This window comes from Macrosteles quadrilineatus, unplaced genomic scaffold (assembly GCF_028750875.1).
Source record: "Macrosteles quadrilineatus isolate MER2022 unplaced genomic scaffold, UCM_ALF_1.0 Scaffold_1__1_contigs__length_201487025, whole genome shotgun sequence".
Lineage (NCBI taxonomy): Eukaryota > Metazoa > Arthropoda > Insecta > Hemiptera > Cicadellidae > Macrosteles > Macrosteles quadrilineatus.
This window is the reverse complement of record NW_026542594.1, coordinates 29021004-29028974: the sequence shown is the minus strand read 5'-3', so window position 1 is coordinate 29028974 and position 7971 is coordinate 29021004.

Below are 7971 nucleotides of genomic sequence, written 5' to 3'. Positions count from 1 at the left end.
ACCTTGACGACGTAAATAGAGATATTTAATATTAGTTTCTAACAAGTGTTTAAACAACTCTAAGATGTAACTAGAATTACTAGAATAAGCATAACGTTTTTCTAGGCGTTATGTTTCATACTATACGGCTCATTGAGCCGCACGGGTTCTCTAGTCAACGTATATTGTTGGAAATATATTTTCCTGTAGATGAGTAGAATCCCTTTAAATAAAAATGGGCAAAAAAATAAACACAAAAAATTAATATAAATTTAAAAAAATTTGAAATGGGGCTTATGGGTTGCCATGCTGGTGACAAAATAACAACGAAATATTAACAGAAAGTCAAAACAAATGGAAGACATTTCAATCACATATTGTTATTTACAGCGTTGGTTGAAATTAGAGAAGTTTGCACATTACATAAAATTATAGGCCATTTATGGTCGTGATTTACGAACACTTGGCGACAACTAGTAATTATAATTAGGTCACAAATTTGAAAAATAATAAAATCCAGTTTAGAATTTCTTACATTAATTTTTGTTTGGTTTAACTATAGATGTTTATTCAAAAATCTTGACATTATAAAGCAGGAACTTAACAGGCGAAATGAACAAAATACTTTAGGGCGCAATATAATGCTAAACTTTGTATTTCCTTACAGTAATTACAAGTTATTTTACAGTACCTTAAAACAATATTTAACAAAAGAAGAACATTTAAACTGATACTCTCTCCCTGTGTGAACAGAAGCTATGCTAAATCAGTAGGCCTAGTAATGAAACATGCAAGAAAATTCCTAGATAAGCTTTTTTAAGTATGCAATGTCATTAAAAACTAATTTATCTTTTTTATAATATACGTTGTTAATAGTTAATAGTAAGTATCAAATCTAGAACATCATGAAGATATATTTTCAAATGTAGAAATTCACATAACTGAAGGGTTTTGCTATGACCAATTTTTATTCATTAAACATTATGACTCATGTAAATAGGAAGTAATACAGATTCAATAACGATGCGTTTGAAATTCATAACAACTTTTAAAATATAAAAAAAATAACCAAAATCTATTACGTATTAACTGTGTAAACCTAATACAATTTTCAAACCTATCAGTACTATTAATTAACGACACGTCATAACCTTTAAAGCAATATATGAAAAAAAACACGAAGTTGTTATTATATAAAAATTTTAAATCAGGATATACGGTAATTATCAACTTAACAAATCATAACCCACAATATTGCATGGTTTATACTTTACAAACGATTGTGGAGCCAGACATAACATCAAATACCCGTATATGATGAAGTCTACATTAGAGTTTTGCTCTAATTAATTGAGTTGAAAGCAGCACGGTGGTCGCCGGATTATAATTAAGTGTGGTATTGGATTTGTTCATTTGGTCAACGATCCAAACATGTCAACTAGGTCAATTATAATAATTTCACAATTTCGTCGTAGATTCGATTTGGATGTTAGACATATTTTCAATTGACATCAACATCTTAATTATTTACGATGACAAAATATTAGTTGCAATAATATATTGTTATATTGTATCCTCTTCCTATATTAATTATGGTCTACCATATCTATTACAGAGAACTAGGAAAAGTATCGTAAAGAAATTGCCAACAATTTAATTTTCATTAAATATCTACCATCTTATATCAATATTTTACAAATTTATGTACGATGTAAAGTTTAAATTTCAAACGATATAGAATAGTAGATGGTTAAATAGTCGATTTTGTTATAGGTAAGATAGTGGTTTTTTGATATCTTCAACTCGAAGAGCATAATGTTGTTGGTTGGAAAGCCTGATGTATTTAATGATGTGAAGTTATAAAAAATATTACCCTAGAAAACAGAGGAATTTTCGGAATATTATGGGTTGCATTTAAAAAATCCCTTATCCGTGTTAGGAACGAATATGAGACAGGACTGATAAATCCAACACAAATACAATTAGCTTTAATTCCAATCAAAAAACGGCCGTATTTGTATTATAACCTACGTTTATAAACATACAGCCCTAAACTTTCGTCCACAGTATGTTTTGATTATCAATGGATGATTGTTATTACCTATAAAATGGTAAACCTACTGGGATAAACTATTGTGTTATTGGAATTATATTTCGTAATTAACTATAAATAAACATAATATCAACACTGGTTTCAATTAATGTGACGTTATATTATTTCAGGCTATGGGGGTTTTCATTTGAAACTAAAAATATATTAGATAATAAAGCAAAATAATGAACTTCAATTTTAAATAGTGGGCTACAACAACTAACTCCGTAACCATTAGGCGCATAATAACGTTTCAATATACTAAATTATTTGTTTTTTTAAGCTCTACAAAATAATTTGAAAATAAATTGCTAAATTTTATGTTTTTTGGGTCAAAAATGGGAAAACCCTATTTTTACTCCATAAAACCCCCCCGTAAACCCCTGTTCCCATGGTCCGATCGTGCTGGATTGCGAACTCGTTCGAATAAACGTAGGTTTACACGTTTGTACCAAATTTCATCAAAATCGGATCATTTTTACTCGAGTCATCGTGCTAACGGACATATATATATATATATATATATATATATATATATATATATATATGAATTTGAACGGATGGTGTTTTTGGCCTCTACGGACCTCAAAACGAAAAAAAAATCGGTCCAGCGCCCAGGTCTTACCATGAGTACTACGGTAATAGCTTATTCCCTATATGGGAAATTCGCTAAAAAGTTGAACGATTATAGGAAACCATAATAATTTATAAACCTTAACAAACATCAACATAAACAAATAACCACGAAGCATGAGCCTCGTTGACATGAGCACGTGGTTCATGAGCCAAAAATAAACAGTTAATACTAATATAAACAAGGATTGCTTTTTGAGCAGTGAAAGCCTGTTAAGCGAAGCGATCAGGTTTCATGACTTACTTATTTAGTAATGAATTTAAAACCACGTCTATAGATGAAACAGAACTATTTTATTTGTTGAAATTATGGGTTCGTCGAGAACGAAAATTCCATTACACTGTTGAAAGTCAATGAAAAACTCGCACGTTTCTAATAATAGCCTATTTTGGGTAACAATTGATTTGACAATATGGTAATTTGTTAAAGAAATCACCTCATTCAAATTGGTTATTTTCAACCCGCATTCACAAAAGATCGGTATTATAAAAAAAAAATAAATAAAAATAATCTCGCTGTCACTGAAATTGACAAGAACGAGTGTTACCATTTCCACATGAAACACGCATCAAAACCGGGCTTAGATTTCACAATAGGACGAGAAGTTTACTTGCACTGTTTAAAGCTAATACAGTAGTATCAACACCCGTATTTTAAAGTACTACCTATTTAGAATAATCACTAGCAGCGATACCCGGGACTGCCCAGGTCAAAATACAATGCACCACAATGGTCATAAAACGCACTTGAAAGCAACGTTTGTATCGACGTATACTTTCTTGTTTTATAATATTATGAGGATGGTATTACTTCGAGCTGCGGTGGTGGTACTTGTAATTTTACCTTTTATACAATGTATAATTGCATCGTCACCTTCAAAATGAATTAGCGTTGACATATAAACAACGCTGTACATACATATGCGTTACATACTGTATTCATTTTCCATTAGAAATGCTTGGATGCTCATCGTCCTGGCATCATAAAAAATACTCAATTTGCAGTATTGTGGCCGTTCTTGCTCTTCTTTGTTCATTTGATTTAGTCCCTTAGATTGGCTGATTAATATAGTTGATCATATTTAATTTTAATCGATATTGTTTTGTTAGAAATTGCCCTTTAGTTATTCACTTTGACTACGTATTCTTACTCGTTGCGCTCTCGATACTCGAAAGACTTCGTTATTATTAGATTTTGCTGTTTTATTTGCAAACGATTTTTTTGCTTCTGCATTCACATAAAACTGTATGAATAAGAGGGTTTTGCTCTTAAGTGTTCTTATCATGTTACTTTAGTACTTCAGTACTTTGGTGTGTTCATATGAAGATTTATCTGAAATACTGTTGAAATCACATTGCATATTCTAGAACATTCTTTTTTCCTTTTTTGAAGTTTTTAACTTATATTGTGTAGATATTCAACCATTGACGTTGTATGTTCCATTTGTAAAAATGTTTACAGACAATAACGGTTCTGATTCTAGAACGATCTGGAATATTTTAGACCGTTCTAAATAAACTAATATCAAGAAAACTCAAATGTTCGGATGTGTCCTAAACAATTTTAGAATATCGTGGAACATTCTAGACCAACCACTATCACTCTTTACCTTCAATAAAACGTACAATATATCGATTCGATATGTACACTTTTAGACGAAATAATCATGTATTTAAGCCCTAGCTATGTCCCTAGTCTCTTGTTAGGTAAAGGATTTCGTAAATGCAAGCTATCTGCATCAAAGATGTAAAGGTACCAATATGAGCGTCATTCTATGCAGATGACTTGGTGCGATCAGCATAAGTCAGCCTAAGCATGTTTAGCATCAACAGTGCATGCATATGCAGAAGTTGTAAGATGCTGATGCGGTATCCTTTGTCACTGGCTTCAGTGGTAAATCAATATTTATAGACATTGTTGTTCGGGTGGTCAGTGAAGTTCTGTGGAGTTAATTCTCATTGATTTGTAAACAATAATTTGTTGGATTTATCTACATAATAAACATTGAGAGTGAGTGGGAATGCTACTTACTTAGAGCATTAACGTATCAGGAAACAATATGGCCACAAAAAAATCTTAAAAAGTTGCGAGAAGTTTTTCGGTACCAGCAAAGTTGCTTTAAATTCATGTTTACAAATCTTTTCACAAAATTAAAACAACAATCGTATGTAAGACAAACGCATACAACTAATATAAAGTTTTATATCAAAGGATACATCACACTTTATACAAGGACATTTTTACTGCATTTTATTTCGAAACAATCATGTTCTCGGCCAAGTATATGTGAATTAGAGTACGTACTTCCTACATTAAGTTGTCCAGCGACAAATTAATAGTGGTGCAGGCAGTATGAAACCGTTGCGGACCTTCATGCGATTGTTAAGCTCAGTTATTGCATCAGTGATAAAATATAGTAAGCTCATCTTCGACCTTACAGAGTCACACAAAATAATAGAAATATGTGTAGGATAAGTTATTATCAGGCTGTGTCATGTCAGTCACTAAAGACTTTCACAGGTGAAAACAGGTGTACTATTTAAAAATTCAATGTTACTTAAGTTAAAATAGAAAAAAATAATTAAGCTATGTAAACCACAGTTAATATATATACATATAATTCATAGTATTGTTTATCCTTCTAATATTATAAGTGGGGAGCGAGCTGGTCTAGAGGTTAGAGCGCGGGACTTTGGTGCCTGAGGTCCCGGGTTAAAATTCCGCAAATCACCAATGGATTTTATCCAAGTGATAATGCCACAACCCCTAGGTCTAGCCTGAAGTAATGTGAAAAACAACCCCGGGCTCGTGCCCTAGAAAAAAAGGAAAAAATTATAAGTCAGAAAGTTTGGATTTATGGATGGATGTTTGGGACAAGTAAACGCGAAAAATACTAAACTGACAGAGTTGAAATTTGGTATGATGATAACTCATATTCCCACATTATGATGAAATCATTATGCGCGAAGGTTACAAGTACTATGGTATAGATAAAAGAATTTCGTCAGCTGTTTCAACGGCAGTTGAATGGCAGTTGGTTCTACGATATTAAATAGCATTAAAAAGCTATACGGTTTACCAACAGGGTGCAGCACTATTATTTTTTGCATTTATGACAACAGCTAATTTGAACTAACTAGCAACAAAAAGCTGTGGTACACAATGGGAGCTTTAATTTTGTCTATGGTGTAGGTCCTATGGTTAGGTGCAGTGGTAGGCCAGATGTGCAATACTATAGCATACCGTATAGATTAAAAGAACCAAATTTTCTTAAACCGCGTACTCTCCCATAACTGAAATAAGCACTTTATACTTATATTCCAACCCATAGCCGTCTCTATACTAGTGACGGCTATGGCCAGCCCCGTACGAAGGACGGGTACTCTGTTAGTATGTTATATTTGAATCTATATATAGTCAAGCATGTTTCTTTAAAACCTTTTTCCTCAGTTAGTGTGCATCACAGGGGAAATCTACGAACACTGAAAGATATTTTCATGAAGATTTGCAGAATCCTTTCATATTAAAATAGGCTCAACAATAAGCACAAAACATGAATATGAAATAAAAATAAAATGACATGGAACTTATGGGGTGCCATGCTGATGACGAAATAACAACGCAATATAAACGGAAAATCAAAACAAATAGAAGGAATTCCAATTGTATGTTTTATTTACAGCTTAGGGTTAAAATAGAGAAGTATGTACCTGTACATTTCATATTTTTGGTCGAGTTTTCGACCATTGAACAGTGGACGACCTCTAGTATTATTTAATACACTTTAAATGCTCACATGGAGGAAATTAGATCCAAAACACCATTGAGAGACATAGGTATAGTACAAGTGACAATAGAGAGAATAAGATCAGTTTTATCGAAATACAGTGAATAGAGTGTGGTATATGAGTTAAATTTAATTATTTGAAAAAAAGTCTAGATTATTAAATTAATCTAATTACGCTTGAAACATTGTTAATTGTGTCCCTAAAGGTATTTAACGGATGTATCCCTAAAAATATATAGTTTTCACCTTATAGATAAACATGAAGTTAACCTCAGTTACACATGAAGTTAACTAAAAATGGTAAACATGAAGTTACAAGTGTTATCAGATCCAATTTAAACGTATTATTTTATGAACTCTTTGCAAACAGACCTATCACTCAACGCGTATGTCGTTTAACGAGGTTATCGATTAAATTATACCCTTAATGTGACATTTTTTTTTTTCCAGACTCTTTATGAATAATCGTAGTATATTAGCAATGTACATTTCAGTTAATAGAACAACACTTACGTCTTAGCACAGTTTGTTGAAAAAATAGTCTACTAATTCAATTTGTTTTAATTACTTATATTGAATGGTTTTAGCATTGTAATGTGAATTAAATGATTCATACATGCTGATATTTTGCGTAAAATTATATTTAATAGTTTTCTAAAAATCATTATTTCATTTTGTTCCGCACTCCATACTGTTATTTAAATAACAAAGTTAATAATACAGTTATAAATAAAATATATAATAATTTAAAATATTCTTGATATTATATTTTATTGGTAAAATTTAAGTAAGAATCATTGTAATATAAATCCTAAAGTAGAAGAGTAAAACTTCAAGTCCCATTAATAATTCAGCGTATTTGAAAACAAGTTGGAAGAGAAGTGATCGTTGACTACTCATACGTCGGAAACACTTTTATGCTTCGAACGACTAGTGTAAACTGTTTTACCTAAGTAATCCTATTTTGACATGTTTCAATAAAGCAATCATTAAAAAAGGGGGAAAAATAAATTTTAAACTGGTTTTATTGATTGAATCAACGTGTACACAAAGGAAACCAATTAAAGGAAACCAGTTTATAAATTGTTTTTCTCCAACATTTGTCTTAAAATCCCATTTTAAAAGTATGATAACTAAATTCGATTATCAAACCTAATATGTATCCATTGTCTGTTCTTGATAACTTCCAAATTCAACACTTTTCTTGACATATACAACCGCCATTTTGAAATTTCAAATTGAACAAAACTAATGTTTTCCTCTATCATAGGTCTCTTTAACTTTAATATAAATACCAAGTCTTAAAAAAATCTGTTGAAATACACAAAAGGAAGTAATGTTTATGTATAAAAACAAAATGGCGAATGTTTAAGTAGATATGCATTTTCAGACGTACCTTTACAAAACTGTTTACTTTCTTGTAGTATGAGAGTCCATATCCCAAGGTCTTGAAACATTCGTTAAGGACACCCTGTATAA